This window comes from Rhinolophus sinicus, linkage group LG05 (genome assembly GCF_036562045.2).
Source record: "Rhinolophus sinicus isolate RSC01 linkage group LG05, ASM3656204v1, whole genome shotgun sequence".
NCBI classification, from domain to species: Eukaryota; Metazoa; Chordata; class Mammalia; order Chiroptera; family Rhinolophidae; genus Rhinolophus; species Rhinolophus sinicus.
This window is the reverse complement of record NC_133755.1, coordinates 34,120,704-34,142,320: the sequence shown is the minus strand read 5'-3', so window position 1 is coordinate 34,142,320 and position 21,617 is coordinate 34,120,704.

Genomic DNA, 21,617 nt, shown 5'->3' with positions numbered 1-21,617 from the left:
CAGCTGAAAATGTGAAAGAAATAACAGAAGAGGAAATCTTTGTTTTGCAATTCCTACTGAAATAAATAATTGGATTCAGGCAATGATCATAAATTAATGAAAACAGTAGATGAAAGATCATGAGATATTTCATAATAACAAGATTATATTTTCAGGTCCTGTATCCACTAACTAGTCTTAACATCACTAAACATAGAACAAGAAGTCACTGTGGTCCTAAAATATGATGCAACATGACACACTGCATTGCATATAAAGTGCTTTTGCAAAACAAAAGAACAAAAAAATCTAATCAAGAGTTACAACTAATTATCAAAACATCAACAAATAACATGTACTGGCGAGGATGTGGAGAAAAGGGAAGACTTGCACACTGTTGGTGGGACTGCAAACTGGTGCAGGCACTAGGGAAAATACTAGTATCGAGAATCCTTAAAAAACTGAAAAATAGATATACCATATGACCCAGCTATTCTACTTCTAAGTATTTATCCAAAGAAAACAAAACACAAATTTGAAAAGATATATGAAGCCCTATGTTTACTGTAGCATTATTTACCATAGCCAAGATATGGAAGCAACCTAGGTGTCCATTGATAGATGACTGGATAAAGAAGATGTGATATATATATCACATTTGTGGCAACATGAATGGATCTAGAAGGTATTATGCTAACTGAAGTAAGTCAGGCAGAGAGAGACAAATAATGCATGGTTTCACTTATATGGGGAATCTGAAAAAAAAAAAAAAAAAAGAAATGAACAAACAAAACAAAGTGAAAACAGACTCAGAAACAGAAACCAAACGGATGTACCAGAAGGGAGGGGGTGAAGAAATGGGTAAAAAAGGTGAAGGGAAATATAATTAATAATTTTGTGATGAGTTTGCGTGGTGACAAATAATTACTAGAATTAGTGGAATGATCACACTGTAAGGCATAAAAATGTCGAATCACTATATTGTACACCTGACTCTAATATAACATAATATTGTATACCAATTATACTTAAATAAAAAATTTTAAGAAGAGTCACAACTAACTTCATTTATAGGAGATATATACAGGTTAGTTAAATAACACCGAAAAAAACAAATACACAAGTCTAGAATTTGGAATATTTCTTAGAATCATTGATTCCGTTTTTATAAAAATTCAATAGCATAAGGGAAAAAAGGGAGAAGTAGGTGGGCTACGGAAAGAATAAAAGAGACTCTAAGGACCTAAAGAACAAGTACAATTAGTGGAACTTGTCTGAATCTTGATTAAAACAAACCAAGTATAATAAGGTATTTTTTGAGATAATCATGGAAATTTGATTACAGACAATATTGTACACTAAAAAAGAATTGTTTATTTTTTCAGGTATTACAATGACAGTATAGTTTTGTAAGACAGTGTCTATATTTTTAAAAATACATACTGATATATGTAAAAGTGAAACAACCTGTCTTCATTGATTTGTTTTAAGATTATTTAGTAAAGGGACAAAAATCTAAAAAAGAGATAGAAGAAGCAAATATCGCAAGATCTTGACAATTGTATCTGGGTGATAGGTATATGAAGGTACACTGTGATCCCTTTAAAAGATTTACTAAATAAATTTTATAATAAATATTTTTAAAATAGGCATCATTTCCTCATGATTTCTTTTGTGCTTTCTAAATATTGAAATTTAATATTCAATTTTATCTTGTATTATATCTAAGCTTTAATGCTTAACATTTAACTCCAATCTGTGTGTGTGTGTGTGTGCATGTGTTTGTGTGTGGGCGTAATGAATAGTGTTAGGGGAAGATCGAAATTCATCAAGTTGATTCAGTTCAACCAGTATTTATGAAGCACCTAATCTTTGCAAGGTATTTAGGAAATGAAGATGAATATGATACAGTAGAAATAATATCAGTTTGTACCAGTAAATAGAAGTAAATGATTAACTTCTGGCAGAAAGGAATGAGAAATAGCTTCATATAGAATTTATAATTTGAGCTGGGGATTTTAAGAATGAATAAGAACTTGTTAGGAGGTGAGTGGAAAATTCCTCAGAGGAAACACAGAGGGGAAGACACAGATTTGTGGAGCTAAACCATAAGGTTTGGACAACTTCTATTAACTCTGCTGGAAGATAAATGCAAGAGGAAAAGAGGTAAAATAAAGTAGTGTTGCAGGCAATAGCCCTGCTTTTCATATTCTGAAGACAGGACACACTTTGTAAAAAGGAAGTAACTGGAAGGACTGAAAGAAAGAAATGATTATTCCGTTAACAGTGAGGAAGGCCAGGGAAAAAAGTGCTAGGTGATTGAAAAAACATAGGCAAGAACTAACCTGGGCCTGAACTGCTAGTGGCAATGATAATAAGGAAAACACTAGTAATTTAAGAGATATTTAACAATTGATCAGAGGAGGAAGGTGACAGAATGATTTAATAACCACACCTTTGGTGTTATCTTTAGACCATATTCCCTGGAAAGCGACCTGGATTTGCTCTTTGCCTTCCAGTTGATTCTTTGTATCATTTGCCATCTAAAGAAGCTAGTAGTTTTCTATGCCAGCAAGCATATACAAACTGATGACCAAAACCAAATAGAGAGACTAAAAAGAGACCCACAAAAACTCAGTCACTTGGTTTGTGAAAAAATTCCACTCTGGTACATTAGCGAAATTATGGTTTTATCAATAATTGATGCTTGGACAATTAGATATCAATATGCTTTAAGCAGGACACACACACACATACATACACACACACACACACATGCAAACTAGCATACAGACATAAGCACTAACCATAAAGGAAAAGATTAATAAACTGAATGTCAATAAAATTGAAAACCTTTGTTATCAAAAAACACGAGAGTAAAAAGTGAAAATATTTCCAATACAAATAAAAGAAAAAATGACTCATTAAGAATATAGAAAGAACTATAAAGCAATAATAGACAACCAAATAATAAAATGACCAAAAGACTTGAACACCCAATATCATAAAAAAGTAAAGAATGTGCAAGTATCCAATAAACAAATGGAAAGGAGCTTTAATTCATTAGTCATTTTAGTAATCCCAGTTAATACAACATGAGAAATTACTACACAAGTAATAGGATGGCAAATATGAAAACAAATAGATACAAAAACAAATAACTGCTAATACCAAGTATTGGCAAGGATTTGGCTATCCTCACACACAGTTGGGGGAAGTATAAATATGAGCAACCATTTTTGAAAAGCATTTGTTAATATTTACTGAAACTTAAAACATGCATACCTCATGACTTAGAAATTTCAATCCTAAATGTTTACATAAAAGATAAGCATGTATATATTCATAGAGAAAGAATGCTCACAACAGCAATATTGATAAAGCCAAAATTTCAAAACAGTGAAAATGAGCTGGATAGAATGAAAAAGTAAATTGTGATGTATTCATACAATGGAATCATACATATTAATGAGGAAAAATAAACACTGTTTCATATAGCATGGATGAATTTCATAATTCTGAGTGAAAGAAGCTAGCACAAAAGAACATATTCTGAATGATTCTATTTATATAAGTTTCAAAAACAAAAAACTCTATGGTGAAAAATGTCAAGATACTGGTTACCTTTGTGAAGGCAGTAATTAGAACAGACGCAGTTGAAATTTCAAAGATGCTGGAAATGCTATATTTTTTAATCTGTGTGCTGATTATATGGTTTATTTACTTGGTGAAAATTTATCAAGATGTATATACGTATAATTTGCATACCATTTTAATGTACATATACTTCATTTAAAAGTTCATTTATAAGATAATTGGAGTTAATTTAGCTTGGGAACTTATCACAAAAATCAATGGATTATTTGAGAAAAATTGAATCAACCCATGAAATGAGCTACATACAGCTTACTAACCAACTTACTCCCTAACCAAGTGCATCCTATCTTGAAGATATATTCATAATTACTAATGTAAATACACTTGTCTTATAGGCGTACACTGACTTACTGGCACCATGTAATAAATATTACCCATCTTTTAAGTTCATTTCAAGTCAGTACTTTCTCTATGAAGCCTTCCCAGTTGTTTCACTCACTTAAATCTTTCTTTCCCCAGGATCTCCAGCATTGATCAATTATATCAATAATTGCAAAGCGATATATGCTGTCTTAAGTATTCCTTAGATATTTCATATAGGCTTCTCTTATCTCTCAGACTACGCATTCCTGAATAGGGAAAAATATTTTGCATGCAATGTGACTTTGTATTTGATGCATACCCTAAAATACCAAATCAATGTGTAAAATATTTTAGACATGTCATTGACGATACGATTTACACATAACACAACAGTATCAAGTGCTGTCTAAGCACACAGACACACACATTCACAGGACACTCACATGCAAATCTGAAAATACACAGTGCTTCCTGTGTCTGAGGGATAAGTCATCATGAGAGTTGTGGCTGCCTCCCACTACAGAAGTCACAAAGAGCTGCTTCACTTAGTCTTCTGGTAGCCAGGGCAAGGGCCCGAAATAAAGGTGTGGCCAAACAGATGTGATACTAAGAAGCAGGGACAGAAATTCCTTTCCAGCACTGGCAGCGAGAGCATTTCTACAGGCAGGGTGGCAATGAAGAAGGCTCCTGAGGGATGATTTTGGCTATGGTTTGTACTGCCTAGTGGTTGATTCCTGACCTTTTATCACTCAGGCTTCCTGGGAAATCTGTGATCCATCTAGTATTTTCAAACGTCCCTCTTCTGTTTTTATTAGAATCATTTTCTTTTGGTTGTAAATGAAAACTCTTAGAGATATATTTGCATGTGTGTGTACACGTATATGTGTGGACACACTTGTATCCGTACACTTGTATCTATACACATATACACCCACACATCCAAGAACACATTTCCAAAAACAAGTGTGTGCACATGTGCATGTGTGTGTTTATTCCATGTCAATGCCACACAGTTTAGATTTTTAGTAACTAAAACGTGGAGGCTATAACTGATTTTTACTTCCTCAACCATCTATACAAAGCAGTTCTTATTCTGTTGTTTACTAAACAGACTACATTGCTTTTTGCTTGTTTATTTGTTTTAATAAAATTACTAGCTCATTGTAGAAATTGAGTCATTCTCAATTTCCATATCAAGAATGTATAAATATTTATCCATAACTTCCATATCAAGAATGTATAAATATTTATCCATAACTTCTTAACAATTTCAAGTTGTTATTTTTTAAAATTTTACTAATTTTCTCACAAGGTGTATGGTGTGAGGAAAAACATCGGACTGTATATTTTTCTAACTGATCAGTCAGTTGCTTGACACTAGTTATTCATTTTTCTATTTCTAATTGAATTGCCATCTTTGTAAAGTATATTAAACTTATATGGGTATCTAGACTTCCTTATGGTTGTTTTTCCCGATTTCAATAGTCTATAAGTTTATTCCTGTAATAATTTATCCCAGTTTAATCGACTTCATAATTTGTTTTCTGGTTGAGCAGATAGTATTGTATTTTCATTGACATAAGTTATTTTGTATCTGTGATTTGTTTCTGCTTCCTCATTCTAGTATTGCTTTTTAAAAATTTATCTATTTTTTCAATTATATTTGTAAGAGGTTTATCTACAGTATTGTTCTCCTTAAATAACCAGTTATTGAGTTTATTCATCAGTTTTATAGTTTCCTTAACTACTAATTCATGGTTTGCTTGAATATATTTTTATTTAAAAAACTAATATCTATTTCAACCAATCCTATTTATTCTCAGCTCCTTGGGTATGGTTCTAACTTGTTGAAACTCAAATATGTTCTTTAATTTATGCTAATTTCATCTCAATGTGGGGCACTTCATGATGCTGCATTCACTGAGAAATTCCCAGTTCAGCTGAAAGACAGGACTGAAGCATTCCTAAATATCAAGAGAACCCTTCCAGAGGCTGCTTAGCACTGACTGAGAAATAGATGTAAAACTCTTAATTTTTTGTGATTCTGCTTTACGTCAACTTCATAATCAGTACAACATCTAACTTTAAATTCCTTGATGTTTTCTAATGAGAAACAAAAGTATTGGGCAGATCCAAACAGTTAAGTCACCACTACATGCAAGAATAGTTTATTCTCAAAACGTGTGTAACTTATTTGTATTCAACAAAACAGCATAAACCATTAAAAGAAATAATCTAGTATACAAAGATTTCTGTTACCTATAATGCCATGAAGGCAAACAGACTTGGAGGTGTTTAAAACCCAGAAGTAAAATGGTTGGTATGGACACGCTTTGAGAATAGTCAAAGAAGGCCCTTCAGGAACACAAACCAAACATAGATAACAAGGTGCTAAATCTGAATTACACAGCTCCTGCATGAGTATACTGGTTTTGCATTCTTGAATGAAGTATTTTCATTGTTTGCTTCTTCTACATGGGATGTTAAACATTCAGAACAATTTATAAAGCCATAAACTTGCAGGATTTCTTTTCCAGCTTAAGCTAAGTCCAGGCAATCTTTATTTTATTTGCCTAGTCCACACTACTAAAACAAGTTTATCATTGACTGAAGTGACCATAGTTATTCCCTGGGGTACTATTGTAATGATCCTTTTTTATTTTTATTTCCTCCTTTACTGTTTTGCTAAATCAATATTTGAGGCTTCATTAAATTGACAACTGAATCTAAAATGTGTTTGCTATAGTTCAAAATGCAAATGGCTATTTGGTACTCTTAAATCTAAGAAAAAAAAGTAAACATGTCAAGGGTATTATGAATGTATATATTTATTTTCAAATTTTTACTCAGCAGGTTTCTATGTACTTCTGTAGATAAGTCTTTTATATGAACATAAATTAGAAAATGAATTCCTTGATTTAGCTTGCTATCATTTTTGCAAAAAAAAACTAAATTAGAAAATAGTATTGATGATATATGAATTATGATTTTTACAGAGTCATGTACATCTACTGAATTTGTTCTCAGTTTCCCTGCCATCCGTGTGAAATTGAACAAGGAATCTTAAGACTACAAGGTGAAAATTTGCCTTATTTGTCACCACACAGCTTGGTTCTGTCATTTTCTACATTAATAGGATTTTGTGACTGAGCGACCTTGTTAATACAGCAATATGTTTTCTGCCATATCATCAATAACAATCTTCTAAATAGGTAAAACTAGTATTAAAAAAAAGTCACGCTTGATTTCACTCCATTTTTTTCTTACTTTAGCAAAAGCATACAAGTTCCATTATATCTTAATACAACTACCACCATTAAAAACAAAAGAAAAGAAAGAAAAGTCACTGAGTGTTGAAAATGCAACATGTTGAAATAAAGAGTTGAAAACCTCCTGCCTGACAGCATAATCAGATGCAGACATCTGGATCTTTGGCAAAATGTTAGTTTTAAAAAATGTGGTGATGGTGGGGTCGATATTTTCTACCAGACATAGAAAAATGGAATTAGGAGACCTCTAAAAGACCTCTAAAGATTACTGCAAAAAATGAGTTGTATTAAGATGGTTAAAAGTGATTTTATTTCTTCTTCAGATCTTTGAACCCATGTCATGTTATGTTGGTTTCTGTTAATCACATCAGTCAATTCTGACTTCATAATTTAGTATTAGAGATGTTGTCTCTTAACCAAAAAGTGTGCTAAAAGCAGAAAAGAACACATTTTGCTAAAGGGACACCAGTAATTTGCCTCATTGACTGCTAGGAGCTCTTGCTCTTCAGGGTTAAATAATCTTTATTGGAAATATTTAACATGTTTCCCTTGTTTGATCTCTCATTTCCCCATTCCTCACTAGTCCTCATCATTAAATCTCTGGAAACTTTCCCCAGATATATTTTCCTCTCACTACTACTCCTTTAGGTAATTCATTACTTTCCAGGACCCTTATTCATGTCTCTATTCCAAAGGTTATCTTCACTAGGATCCTTATTCCAACCTTGTCTCCAATTGCCACTCCTTTCACACACTCATCCTTCGTGCCATCCTTTCTTCTCCACCATATGTTGACCATCATCTGGCTTTTCCGTTTAAGCTTCCACAGTTTCTTACTGTCCTCATCACAATTGTTCCAAAATTCCAGAAGGATGGATAGCAACTCACAGGAAAAGCAAAGCCTAAATGTAATTTTGCTTAAAGCAGAAGGATGGACCAGATGTCATTGTGATAAAAGCTTTCAAAATTTGTCTCAGAAGACTTAAGCTCAAATTATGTTGTTTTTTTCTCCTTTGTGTCTGTGTAATGACCATGAACCTAACAGATCACTTGTACTTCATGAGACTAGGAGAATCAGGCTGTATTAGTCTGTTAGGGTTGCCATAAGCAAGTGTCACAGACTGGATGGTAAACAACAGAAATGTATTGCCTCACAGTCTGGAGGCTGGAAGACTGAATTTGAGGTGTCAGGAAGGTTGGTCCTTCTGAGGGCTGTGAGGGAAGGACATGTTCCAGGCCTTTCCCCTTGGCTGGTAGATGGCTATGTTCTGTCTGTTTCTTCACATCGTCTTATTTCTATGTGTGTCTGTCATGGACTGAATTGGGAGCCTCCAAAATTCATTTGTTGAAGCTCTAACCCACAATACCACTGTATTTGGGGATAAGTTCTATAATGAGGTTATTAAGGTTAAATGATGTCATAATCTGATAGGACTTGTGTCTTTATAACAAGAAAAAGACACTGTGTCTTTCTCTGTATGTGCATAAGAAGAAAAGCCATGTGAAAACACAATGAGAAGATGGTTATCTACAAGCCGTAAGAGAGGTCTCACCAGACACCAACCCTGACAAAACCTTTGTAGGGAGCGGGCTGTAAGCTGGCAAGGGCTTTGCAGGCTGCAAGGTCATTCCCATGGGAAGCCTCGCCTCAGAAATATTCCCAGGAAGAACAAGATAACACTAATGCAGCCACAGATATATAAACTCGCCAATACACAAAACAAAATGTTCCAATAATACCTGCTTGTTCTGCTAATACTTGTTTGTATAGATAACTATTCTAAGACTGTATAAAAACTGTGTGTGAAATAAAGACTGTGCCACTACTCCGTCATCCATGGACGATGGACCTCCTGATCCCAGCTTTCCTGTCTCTGAGTCTTTTCTCAATCTCCTCGCCCTTCCCCCTCAGGCTGAGCCCTCCTGGCCTCACGGGCCTTGGCAAACCTCAATCTTGGACTTCTAGCCACTCAGTCAGGTATTTTATTATGACACTCAGTCAGGTATTTTATTAAGACAGCCCAAGCAGACTAATACAATGTCCAAATTTCTCCTTTTTATAAGGAATCCAGTCATACTAGATTAGAGCCTACCCTAGTGACCTTGTTTTAACTGTAAAGATCCTATTACCAAATTATGTCACTTTCTGGGGGTTAGGATCCCAACATATCTTTTTTTGGGGGGACACAATTCAACGTATAGCACAAGCCAAAACTGAAGCATGCCTCTCACTGTTTAAGAAACCGTCTATTTGAGAAAAGTCTAACTTGTTAAGTTGATGTATAGGACTACTATAAAGATCCCTGAAATAATTGACCTGGATCATCTGAAAAGACATCAGCAAAAGCCTAATGAGTAGGAATATCTGAAAAACTGCATTAGCAATACTAGTACATGACATAATTCTTCTGCTTTTACAGAAAATGTCAACACTCTACAGCTACATGATAAATACCACCTCTACTTCACACATAGAGCTGATGACTACTAAAGATCGGATGAGTGAATCTCATGGGTAATGAGAAAGTCCCTTCTCTGTGGACAGGAGATAAACTCAAACCCGACCTCACACTGCCAGTATAGCACCAGGTAGTTCCTGCTGAAAGAACTCTGGGAGTTTCCTCCTCCACATAACCCAAAACAAAAGACTTCAGCTCTGATGTTTCCCATTAGAATATTGCATCAGTTCTGATTCCTGCCAATTCTTTATTACACACACACTTCCTCTTATGCCACAGTATTTGGACAGTTTATCTATTAAGCACAGGAAGCTCACATAGGACATGAATTCTCAGTGGAAGCACTATCATCCCCAAAGGAGTAAACATGGAGGGAGGTAAAAAAAAAAAAAAAATCTTACTCTTTTCATGTATAAAGCACAGATGTACATATGATACAAAAACAGATACATTATATACATGGTATTAAAATTTCATGGGGAAGGAGACAGTAATTAGAAAAAAAATGCCTACAAAGATAAAAAATTGCTTCAGGATGTGATAACGAAGAAAAAAAAGGTTGAAAAATACTGCCATATGGTATTGACATATCCTCTAGCCATGGCTCCTTTTAAAACATCAAACATCAAATTCCAACCCAAAACACCTGCCCCCTCTCTCACCTTCTTTCACAGCCTGTGCCCTGTTCTGGTCCCTTTTCCCTCACTTCTTTTACTTTATTAAAGGTGTATATTATAAAGGAATTCTACATTGAATGCTTTTAAATAGAAGTCCCCTTGGTGCATGTGAGTGTTTATTTACAAATAATGAATGATAGATGGCAGAATAAACTAGAGGACAAGAAATAAAAGGCATCTCAAGTTTTAGGACATACATTTAGTGGAACATGAGTTTAAGAAGAAAATGATGTAGTTCCATTTCAATATTAGGAAAATGAAAAAAAAAGGATTTGGTTTTTTTAAAGATATTTTACATGATTTCTATACGTTAATTTTCTTAGCTCATATTGTTTTAACATGCTTAATATGTATTTTGTACATATTAAAACAATGTACAGTTGTGATATATCCATGAAAAAGCAAACTGATGTAGAGAGGGTAAGGCCTTTCCAAGCCTTCATTTAAAATGTTATGAAAACCCACAAACAAGCAAATACTCTTCACAACTACCTTCCATTCCTAGGAAGGAAAAAATATATATCCAATTCCAAGCAAGTAATAATAATGTTAACAGATTACAGGAAAAGTGCCAAAATTTGAATAAAGTCAACTGTTTGTGTGTTTTGTTCTGTTTTTCTGAAAAGAAAGAAAGAAAACACACAGTGGCCTTTTAAATTTTTTGCATGCTTAAGTTTTTTGCTTTTTATTTTTCCATAGAGAAAACAAGTTTCTAACTTGTTATAAAGAAAATTTAAGAATCAACCCATTTAGTCTCAACCTTAATGAAGCCTAAAGAGTGGGAACGGTAGCTTTTTAAAAATTGAAAAGGGCTCATCCTGAGCCACTCTGTTTGTCAGCTGTCACTTGGTCCAGGAATGAACAGCCAGTGAGGTCATTTAAAGCTCAGATGCTGTGGCAAAGGCATCTGTCTTCCTACGAAGCTCAAATCCTGCCCGGTCCACTAGCTCTACCCTTATAAGTTCTTTTGATTGGTAATTGAGAGAATAAATCTTTGAAGGACTTATATGAATGCAAATATATATATATTTCAGGAATAAAATACCTACCACAGTATTTTATGCTGTCTCCTTTCAGGACTTGGGCATTTAATTCATTTTGAGAAACAAAGATTTGGAATTGGGATTCAATTACAGAGTTTCTGTTCTTGTTCTTTTATTTCTGATGTGTGGTTAGGCAATTTCAAATTTTTATTTTCTGTCCCGGATTACGAGTTACATAATTTTGGGTAGGGATGGGGGGACAAGGGGTCATATCACAGACTTAAATAGAAGTTACATCTACTTAAGTGGGAAAGCTACAGAGAGAATTCAAAGGATTAGTCTGGAAAGCATTAGGTTGGATAGGGAAAGGTTAATAATACTGGGGTTGTTTAAGAAAAAATAAGACAAAAAAATAAGACTAATTATTGGTTGCCTTAAAATATTGTTTTCCTTAAAACACTCTCTTGGTCTAGAATCATAAAACACTCCTGGAAAAGGATCTAAGAGGAGCTCCCAGAGGCTAAGGAGCAGGATGTGAGCAGACACTCAAATCCTACTAAATCAGGTTACAAACTTCTCTTTTAATTTATTTCTCATGTTTTCCTTATAGGATCCCCCCACTTTCCGAGGGATGGTTTTACTCAATATTCTCCATTATCCCCATGTAGAGTCATATAATATCAAGCTTAATACTAAGAACAATATTGACACAATAACCATTATTTTTTGAGCACCCACTATGTGCCAGTCACTTTTCTAGGCACTTCACAATTATTAATTCTTATTCTCAAAAGAGCACTCCAAAGTAACCATAGTGATGCTCATTTTATACTTTAGAAACCAAGGCTCAAGAGAGGTTAGACATATTGATTGTCTAAGACCACAAGCTATTAGTGAAAGAACTGAAAAATAAAAATCAGTTCTATCTAACTCTAAAGTCTATGTTTTGTCCACTTCTCCAGGAGCCCCCTCTAACTGAACATGATGGAAAAAGTGTTCTGTACAAAGATGTTAGTAGCAAAATGATTTATAATAATAATGAATGTGACTTTGAATAATTATTCATTATTCAAAGGTAATAGTATATATGAATTATTAAATAAAATTATGGCAGATGTACTTGATGGAATAAAATCAATGCATAATTAATGTGGAAAGTGCTTATTATAGCAATGTTTAGTTGAAAAATCCACCTGATATATACTTGATTGAAGCCCTGCTTTAAAAATGTCCAGAATAAGTCTGGAATCAACTGTACTAAAACATCAATAGCAACTGGGAGGGGACGTGTGATTCCAGGTAATTTCTGGTGTTTGTTCTCTCTCAAATGTATTCCTATTTTCCTTAATAAGAATGTATTACTATCATAATTATATAATTAAATATCTTTAGGTAGCATATGATCTCTGATGTTAGGAATAAATACAGTAAAATCCTGCCCTAAAAAAAAATCATACTGTTATGCAACTCTGTCATGCTGCTTTCTTCCCCTCTATGGCCTCTCCTCTCTGCCCAGCTTTCTGCTCTGCATCAGTGACCGCCACTGGTCTCCATCTCCCCATGACCCTTGTCCTGGCTTCCTCCTCCCATTATGCTTTTTTGCCTTGACCATCCCTTTGGCCTTTAAACAGCCGGGAATACTTACTTCTCTATTTATTGCAAGCATGTCTTATATCCTAAGGTATAATTCAGGGTCTTATGAACCTCAACAACTATGCCAATGGTTTCATTAATGGGAGCTTTAATATGTTTCTTCCTCGGCGAGCAGCCAGATTGTCTCCATCTCCATTGAGTCAAGAGCAAGAGAATTAGGCTTAGCGTTCACCTGAGGAAGGAAATGTAACATTTCTCCCTCAGAAATATTTACTGCCATTAAAAGTTCTTATACACTGTAATAGCTGACCAAGTAGCATTTTGGATTTACTACACGGGAGAGTGTAACTCACAATTTGGCTTGATGGATATACGCGTGATCTTCGGTAAAGACCCTCCTTACGTCAAAATGATATCTGAAGAGTCATTTTTCATTTCAAGAATTACGTGATGTTCACCTCCTTTACACAAACAAAAAAGTTCTTTTTTCCCTCTGCAAAAATATGCAATTGATCATAATTTCTAAGCCACAATATTTTCCGAAATTAATATGAGTATATATGAAGGAAGAGAATCCTTCCAGAAAAATTTTGCCTTTTGTAGGTACCTTTGACGGTCAGCAGGAGATTATCTGAAAATTTATGAACATGAGCCCTTTTAAAATTGTATAACTCTAAAATGTTTTTTCCTTTCATTTGCTTCTCTCTGAGAAAATAAAACCTTAGCTTTTTGGCCACCTACATATATCAAAAGATGCTTGACAACTGTTTTATCCATCTTAGTGTCAGCTATACTAGAATGGTGCCTCCTACACAGCAAATATTAAATAAATACTCACTGAATATATGAATGAATAAATGTTTGTCTTCTATTGCCCCATGCAGGCAAATCTTGAGCCTCAGCATAAACTACAAATGCAAAAGAAGCCTTTCCTCTAGGAACGGAAAATGTTGACAAATTCACACTGTTTCTTGCAAGATCTATCAGGAAATGTCATGTTCCTTCTATGTGACACCCCACAGAAACTAAGACACACAAGTTCACATACTGATCAGCCAACTTCATAAATTGACAATCTCACTGACCTCTACAATTCTTATGAATTAGGGCCAGTTGAATTACCTTAGTCTTATACAGAATAAGAGAAGATTGCTTATTTTAAAATCTGCAGAGAAGATTGGCAAGAATACAAAAAATTGTTCTTTTTTATTTCAAATTATTTAGTTTAAATGTGTTAGTAGTTCATGTGTATGAAATACTCAGACTCTCTAAATTGGGGAGGTGGGCAAAGTACCCGGTAGATTAGGTTGAGAAAACTTCTCACAATGCAAGTTAGCTTTCTAATATTTTGTCATGTCCAGAGAAACGAATCAGCCTGAAAATGGCTTTTATAAACTCCAGGAAAAATACTTTTCAAATAAAAATAAAAACAACCAAATAATTAGATTCAAATTCAGAGAGAGAGAAGATTGGGGTGAGACTGAGGGTGCTCTTATAATTTATCATCTAAATTTGGATACTTTTGTTCTGGAAAAATTCTAAGTAGGATTGAATGCTGGGGAAACAGGCATAACCAGGGACATTCCTGGGAAAACCCACGTCATCACATCAGACGCCACTAATGACTCCTGTATGACCTGAGGCAAATTATTGTCATCTTCTATATTTCACTTCACCAAGGGCCATTCATTTGTGTCTTCAGTAAATACTTGAATTGCCAAAGTGAAAAAAAAAAAAAAATTAAGTTCAGGATTCTAATTGCAGGAAGATGGCCATCAAGTAATTGATTACAAAAAAGCATTTTTTTATACAGTAGAACCTTGTCATTCCTAGATATAGTATTCATGCTTCAACAGTTACTGTATGTTCAAAGTTTACAACATAGAATAATTTGTAACTTTGTAGAGCTATGGACTCAATTATGATACATAAAGTTTTGGGATCTGTATGGACAGTGGTGTTGGAAGGAGAATATTTAGCTGGTAAGTTAGCAAGCAAACTGCTCATTAACTCAGCATATGGAATTTAGTGGGGAATCGCTTTGTCCACTATTTCTTACCTTGTAAACAACAAGGGGAAATAACAAGGCCTGTATCTGTGACTACAGAGATTTAGGGTCCCATGAGAATTCCTTTCAGAATATCAAGGATCAGCCACATATAATGTATCCCCCTCTCTACCTCAAAACTCTGTAAGGCTCATTGTTGGTTCATTCAATAAAGCTTATTGATTGATTCATTTATTCCAAACATAAAAGTGTTTTCTTGTTCAAATATTTCCTATTAAAGGGAATACCTTGGTGCAGATTAGTTTATCAGAATAATTTCTAACCCCAACTGTGGGTTAGGAGGTTAGATTCTTAGAAACAGAGGTATTAGGAGGAGTCAGATGAACAAAGCAGAAAATGAGTTAAAACAACAAGGACATATCTTGCTCCTCACAGTCTGGCCGAGGGTAAAGTGAAAATAGGGAATACTGAGCATTCATGTCTAGGATCATTTCTGATGGAGCAACAGAAAATGTCATATATGTTCTGCACCTTGGTTTATTATTGCTAATATGAGATCATCATTTCCTTCATACATGAGAACTATGAAATATATCTGCCAGGTCTTGCAAGATCCCTTCAGTACAGGTAAGCATACGCATATATCTTCCCATCCCATTTCGCTTAAATAACACTACTACACCCCACCCACATTTCTGCCTAGTTACTTAACTTAAACAAACAAACAAACAAAAAACTTTGTTGAGTTTCTGTAATATGTCAGGGACTGTGTTTGGGCCAGTTGATTGTTGACTACTTTATAATATCCACCAGAGATACCCATTGGTCAGGCAAAGCTGAATTTATTAGATGTACTGCAGCAAAGGAGGAAACTACATTGATAGTCATATTAATGTCTCAAAGCAAAAATTAGGTAAGGATATTTATAGGGTTTTGGGCATTGGCCTCAAATGATTTAAGATGAGTGCTTCAAGGTGGGAGGTCATTGGAACTGGGCAAAATTCATAACACAATGGTTTAAGATTGGGGGACGTATACATTTAAGACTCTTGATGAGAAAATAATAGCCTGATAAGGGAGCAGTTTGCTGAGTAGGAAGAATATTGTACAATAAGAGGACTATTTGCCTATAAGAACACATCAATTTCCAGGATAAACTGGTTGTCAGAATGGACTGAAACAAACCACATTTTTTTTAATTGGTTTATAGCTTTATCTTTACATTTAAGTCATATTGACAGGTGGTCTCACTTCTTAGTTCGGTGGATATGAAGTTAAATAAGACATACTCCTGATCTCAAGGAACTTACTGTCTAATGTGGATGACAAGACATGCAAACAAATAATTTTGGTTGGAGAGGAAGGGACAGATATAACATATTACAGAGACAGGATCAAAAGGACTTAAGTGTTGATTGGATATAAGCAGTAAGGAAGAAGGAGGAATCCAGAATATTTCCATCCTTACTTGGGTGTTTTAGAAAATATTGGCAACACTAAAGAGGATAGAAAATATGGGGAAAATAGGTGGAAGAGAAGATAAATAACGGTGTTCATTCTAGACAGGTTGGCATTGAGATGACTTGGAATAATCAAGTAGAAGGAAGTAGGCAGTTGGCCATACAGGCCAGTGTTTGGGGGAGACACCTGCATCAAGTCGTTAAATATAAATATCATTCAGCCCTATCTGGCAGTAGCTCTCATGGACAGAGAGAGATCAAGCAGAGAATGTGCACAGTGAAAGGAAACCAAGGATTAAACCGTACATAACTTCGGGATTTAAGAGACAGGTAGAAGAAGAGAACCCAGCCAAGGAGCTTAACAAGGGTATCACGGAAATCAAAAGAATAAAGAATTTTAAACAACAGGGAGAGTTAAAGGTATCAAATACTACAGAGGAGTTACTGTGATATACACTAGAAGTAATCATTCAATAGTTGGAGTGTTAAGAATAACTTTAATACTAATAATTTCAGTAGAGTGAAAAGTACAAAAGCCTAGAATAAAGGTTCCTCTCTCTTCTAGTTGTATTCCTCAGTAGAAACTCATCAGTTTTAGAACAACATTGGAAGATAACTCTTTTCGCTTCTCTCAGTAATTTCCATAATAGTGAATCTCTATCACCTCTCAGAGTCACTGACTGCAATATCTCAGTATAATGGGTATTTGTTATTCTTTTTGTCTAACTGAATTCCTTCCTATGTTTGGGGAATCCCCATGTTATGAAGTTTGGTGGAGGCAGGTCCCACCTCCCATACTATCTATTCCATCCTCCCTTGCAGCTCAAGCATGAGCAGCAATCTGTATTTCATCAATCAGATATACCACCACTAGACTTTGATGCAAGCGCCAATGATGCCCAGAATCAGGAACCTTGTGGGAGTCTCTCTCTGGAAGCAGAAGTAGTTACGAGCCAGATCAGGTTCATGGCTAAACAGCTAGGACCATTGGAAAGCTGACAGCTTGTTGGTTTCCTCCCCAGAGCAGTTCTCTGCTGTGCCTGCTCTGTAGTAATAAAGCTGACACTTGCTGAGAACCATGTGCTCTGTAAGAGTGTTTGAGGGGTACTAGAATACAGAGTTTCTTAATCTCAGCAAAGTTCACATTTGGGGTTAGATAATACTTTGTTTTGTGAGGGCCGGTGAAGATGGTAGCAGACAGAGAGGATCTGTCCTGTGTATTGTAGGATGCTCAGAAGTGTCCTTGGTCTCTACCCACTAGATGCCAGTAACACCTTACTGGCAATAAAAATAGGACAATAAAAATGTCTCTAGACATTGCCAAACACCCCCTGGAGGGCAGAACAGCCATTTAGAATCACTGCATTAAGTCATTCAATATTCACAACCACCCCAAGGGGCAAGTACCAAACTAGATTCTTCCGGTCTCCAGGAGACTCAATTCAATGTCCTTTTAATAAGGCTGGTAGTGGGGTCTAAATCAGTTTTTGTCGAAATCTGTTCATTCTGGCTTCTGCTGTTAGCAAAGTAAAACCCACCTGCTAGAGTTTTTCATTCCCTTTCATTCTATTCTCACTAGAATCTCAAAATAGTTGCTGCGTTCCCTTGGACAGCAAATGCCTGGGTCCTATATAATGAGAACCGTGATATTAATGAGACATTCCTACATGGGAGTTAGAAACTTGGGAAAGAGAAGTGGTTTTCTCTGTTTCTCCAATCCAGCAAGGCAATTTCCAAGCTTAATTAGCTCTGTTGGCTGACACTGGGGCCAGTGCATTTGCAACCCTCATTAAAGCATTATGAGTAAAATAGAAGGCTCCACTGTCCCTTTTTAATGAGGCAACTTCATACCCTATTTCCCAAACAGTAGGTCAGAGGAAATCTCTCTTTTTTCCCTTAAAACTGTGGATGGCAGGTAATTGGATTGTTAGTTTATCCCTTGACTGAGATCTCCTCTAGAGAGCGATCTCAGAACTTTGTTCTTTCAAACACTCACTTTCTCCCAGGGCATCACCTTGGTAAGTACCTACCCACCTCTCAGAAATCTCTTGGTAAGTTCTGAAATCAGGCCTATCGCCTGATCAGAAGCTGTAGGCTGAACGCAAAGACCATCACATTACAACATATTATGTGCAAACATCCTCCGAAAGCTTCTATTTTTATTAGGAAGATGGGGTGGTATGGTTAATTAAGCCCATGGGCTTGCCGTCAGACAGATGGGTTCCAATCCTGCCTCAGCCTCTTCTGCCTGCTTGGCCTGGAGAGTTTGCCTAACCTCTCAGAGGCTGGGTCACCCCAGTCATAAAATAGAGGTAATCATGTAAAGGTCACGGCGAGAATGAAACAAGATGATAACAGAGTATTCATTCAGCAAATGGCAATTGTTGTCATTATTGCTATTGATTTGTGTTCTTTTTCCCTAGCTTATAGTCATCGTTATTGATTTGTGTTTTTTCCCTAGCTTATAGATATTTGCTGGTTATTTGTTTTTCCTTATATATACCTACATATAAAATCTTCCACAAATTCTCCAAATTCTAGTCCCTAGGACTACTCAGTCTGTGATTCATAATGTGTATGTATTCTCTGAGCTGTGGGCTTTGCTTTATTTTTGGCCATCATTTGCAGAGAGCTTTGACCAGCATCATCTCATCTGCTCTTCCAACTATGTGATTACCGAAAGGAGGGCAGGTGTTACAGAGGATGAATCTACAATGTTGAAAGGACTTGAGCTGGGATCTCCTCAAGGCTTATTGATCAATTGATATCTATTTGGGTGCTCTTCCCCCACACCTCATGAACGAAGCACAATGTCACGCTTATCTCATATTTTTTCATAAACTTTTTTATCTTTTTCATTATGTGTTAAATGAGGGGTTTAACTAAAAAAAATCACTCAGTTCTGATGCCATCTCTAACCATCTATAAACTCACAAAACAGGTTCAAGTGAGCCAAGGCCATGTAAGGAAGTAGACATTTGGCAAAGGAAGTCATCTTCAAGCCAGACCAGGTGAAAGAAAAGTCAGAACTGGATGCAGCTAAAGGTCAAAGCCTTTAAGGACGCTTTGCCACGCTGATGGCATGATTCTATGACACTACCTTTATAGTCAGAGACACTAAATGACTGTCTCTGATCTTGTTCAACTCAGAGTTACCACTCTGACTCCACTTTCCAGCATCTCTGCCATATTACTGGCTTACCTGACTTGTCAATCCCCCATTTCCAATGCCAGCCATCTGGGTGTAACTCTGCACTGTCTACTATGTGGGATGGTTTGTTTCTGGTTGTCTGAACCCTGGATTGGCTCCCAATCCTCACCTGGTCCCCACCTTGGAACTTCCAGAAACAGAAAAACCCTCACAGCCATCCACTAATCCCTGGGATGTCTGTTGTCCTAGCCTCTGGAAACTCACTTAATGGGACTTTGAATCTAAATAATTTTTTTCACTTCACAGATCTTCCTGGTATGTATTCTCTTGTGTAACCCCAGAGTCTTTGTGGAGAAACATCCAAAGCAATCATTCTTGGACTGGACAATGGCTGTCACCATGTTTGAACAGCTACAGACACAAGTTTCCCACTTGAGGGAACACCGTGCTTCCCTTTATTGAATAGTCAAGGCTTACTGCACATGTGTCATACGTGGAAGAAAATCCCTTTGCTGGAATAGATGAGGAACCCTACCTATGGACAATGAAAGCAGTAAACAAAATGATGGTTGTTATTCCTTTAGGAGGAGCCAAGAGTCATGGACCAGAGAATACAACTAACTGTAAGAATTTTGTAAAATTTCTAAAACTTTTCTAAGTTTCCTGGTAATGCTATTTTTGTTATTACCATCTGTTTCCCCATAGTGATTAGCACTAAACTTCTTAAAATAAAAAGGGCCTGTGTGCTTATCTTCAGGACATTAAGAAAGAGGAAAGTAGAAATATAGCTTTTCACTCTGCAGGCATGCTTGCTAGGAGAAAGACCTAAGAAGTAGAAGGGTGTTTGCAATTGTCAAAGGACAGGGAAATGGGTTGAGTCCTTGAAGCCTATGGAAAAGGGGAAGAAAAAAGTAGAATCAATTAGGGCCTAAGAAGGGATTTGGGGTTAGATAGAATGAAGTTCTTTGTAAGAATTCCCCAAAATTTCCCTCAGAAATTTATCTTTAGGTGGGCAACCGACTAGCAGAAATATTCCTGAAGGCGAGAGTTAGAGGCTGTCCTTTCTGAGATCCCTTTAGACAACAGCAGAATATGTGCCTTTTCATTGAGGACAGGTTGAGTGAGAATCTTATTCCTGAGAGATAGTAATAAGTTGTGGGAAATACACCAGATTGGATGTCAGCAGAAATTGACAAACTAATTCTAAATTTATATGGAAATGCAAAGAACCTACTATAATCAATATATCTTTGGGGGAAAAAAGGGGGATGGAGCTTATACTACCTGACTTTAAGACTTATTATAAAGCTACAGTAATCAAGAGAGTAAGGTACCGGTGGTAAGATAGACAAATAGATTAATGAAACAGCATAGTCAGCAAACACATTCACACATATATGTTCAATTGATTTTGACAATGAATTCAATAGAGCCTTTACAAAAAAGTGCAGTTGAAACAATTTGATATTCATATGCAAAAGAATGAACTTTGATTCTTACCTCCCACCATATATAAAAATAAGTTAAAAATGGATCATAGTTCTTGATGTATAGCCTAAAACTTCCAAAAATATATAAGAAAATCTTATGAATTTAGATTAGACAAAAATTTCTTATACACAATACCAAAGCATGATTAATACTTTGACTTAATTATTAAGACATTAAGAGAAACAATAAGACAAACCACAAAGAGAAAAAAACATTTACAAATCAGATGGCTGATAAAAGTGGTGTATACAGAATGTATAAGAAGCAATTCTCAAATCTCAATAAGAAAAAATCATAAATGAGAAAAAAAATTCAACTAATGTTTCTCCAAAGAAAGATACATAGATGATAAAAAAGCACATGAAAAAGTGCTCAATGTCCTAAGTAATTAGGGAAAGGAAAAGTAAAACCTCAGTGAACTACGAGTATACACCGATGTCCAAAAGTAAAAGGCTAACTGTACCAAATGTTGATGAGGGTGTGGAGAAACTAGAATGCTCATACATCACTGACAAGAATGTAAAATGACATGACCATCTGGCAGTTTCTTCTAAGTTAAATGTGTATCTATCTTATGAGCCATCGAT